Here is a 1,630-nt window from a genome sequence, read left to right on the forward strand (position 1 = left end):
GATACAGCACTGTGCATAGATTAGCACCTTACTTAGGAACCACTGAAGATCCACCTCATTTCACATGTTAAATCCAAGAAATAGAATGGAGAGCTGGTATGAAGAGTTAGTCTGAAACTAGATCACCTAAAGTCACTTTCCACTGAGATATTGCACCTCAGAAATAACCTTTGTGTCAGGACTGTCTCCACAAAGGGAAGCAAAAATGGCTTGAAAGTGAACAAACTTAACAGGACTTAAATTTTAATAGGAGTTTGGGAGGATATCTAGTAGTGAGGTCTTAGAGCTAGGGGCACAGTTTCCCAGGAGAAGTGATGGAAATTTTATCCCTTGAGTTTAAAAACTATCTTGGGCAAAGCACTGGAGAACATCTGCTGGGACAGGAAAAGTCCCAATAGGGCTGACGGAAGGAACTAGATAAGCTACCCTGTCTTTTATGTCTCTCCATCATCCTGCTACAGAAATACTTTCTAAGGCTGTATTTTATGTATTCTCATTTATCTGCTGGGAGCACTTGAGAAACATGTTCATTTTCAGGGGGATCTGGAGAAACCTGAAGTAAACTGTGGTATGCCCTGACGCAGGTTCACTTGACATAGAGGGAAAATAGATATTGGAATCACATTTATTAATCGCCCTTGCTGGGATAATGGAAGACAGAACCACATTGTCTCTTTGCACATCCACTGCCTCTTTTACTCCACTGAATTTGGCAACAGAGATTGAATCGGGAGGCCAAGAAGGAGTTCAGAAAAAGTTAGCTCTTCCTCCCTTTGTATTTCCCGAGGTTCACTCAGGCAGTGAGATAAAGTTATTGAGATAGGTTTGCTTTCTTTTCTGTGGTGAATTCTTTTCTCCTTGTCCTCTTTACACCTAGAAATACTCCCAGTTGTCCTGTTTTGTGTACTTTATGTACGGTTGCACCATGTAACTTCCAGCATTTGTGTTCTTCTCATTTCACCTTTCACCTCTCAGAAAGGAATAATACCTGACAACTGGAGAACTTGTCACTTAGGCACATTTGGCCTATTAAGAATGCTAAGTAAGATAAGATAGCTTAAACCATCTTAAACATTACATAAACTAATGTGTGATTTAGGAGGGGAGAGAGCTAAGAACACGCTGATGGTCAGCTACCGCAGCTCAGCTGATGAGCAGGAGTGCACTAAGCTGCGGCAAATTGTTCACTCGAGGCTGTTTATCCATACAGTCATTTTGCCGTCTTGCTAAAAGAACGGAAACATTCAAAGGAAGAGAAAATTAAGAATGATAATAAACTATCTTGTCAAGGTAAATATTGGTGTTTGCATGCAAAAGAAGAATGTTTACTTGAAGAGCAGCCGTTCCCCAAATAGGCATATAAAAAATAAACAGACCTTGTTTGCATCAGCAAGATGCTATTTCAGGATTAAACCATCCCATGCTCTTAACTACAGTACAAGCCTTTCATCTTCATTGTACGTACAAGCATGTGGTATTCTGTCTCTCACACACAGTGCATGCCTAGCATGGTGCTCATTGTTAGCCCTTCTGAGAGATCAGCCCAACAAAGACTTCAATCAGGAATAATTATTTCATTGCAAAAACACCACTTCTCAGGACTCTGCAAAATCCAGCGGCTGCAGGAATG

The 1,630-nt window shown here is 40.9% G+C and overlaps 1 protein-coding gene across 1 annotated transcript in view; it reads left to right on the forward strand.

Annotated features, from left to right (window-relative positions):
• Nucleotides 1–1,630, forward strand: part of LOC104625292 (vascular endothelial growth factor receptor kdr-like) — a 125,047-nt gene that overhangs the window by 56,634 nt on the left and 66,783 nt on the right. The gene's annotated exons all lie outside the window — the stretch shown is intronic.

The sequence above is a fragment of the Phaethon lepturus genome, unplaced genomic scaffold, assembly GCF_000687285.1.
Source record: "Phaethon lepturus isolate BGI_N335 unplaced genomic scaffold, ASM68728v1 scaffold48288, whole genome shotgun sequence".
NCBI lineage: Eukaryota > Metazoa > Chordata > Aves > Phaethontiformes > Phaethontidae > Phaethon > Phaethon lepturus.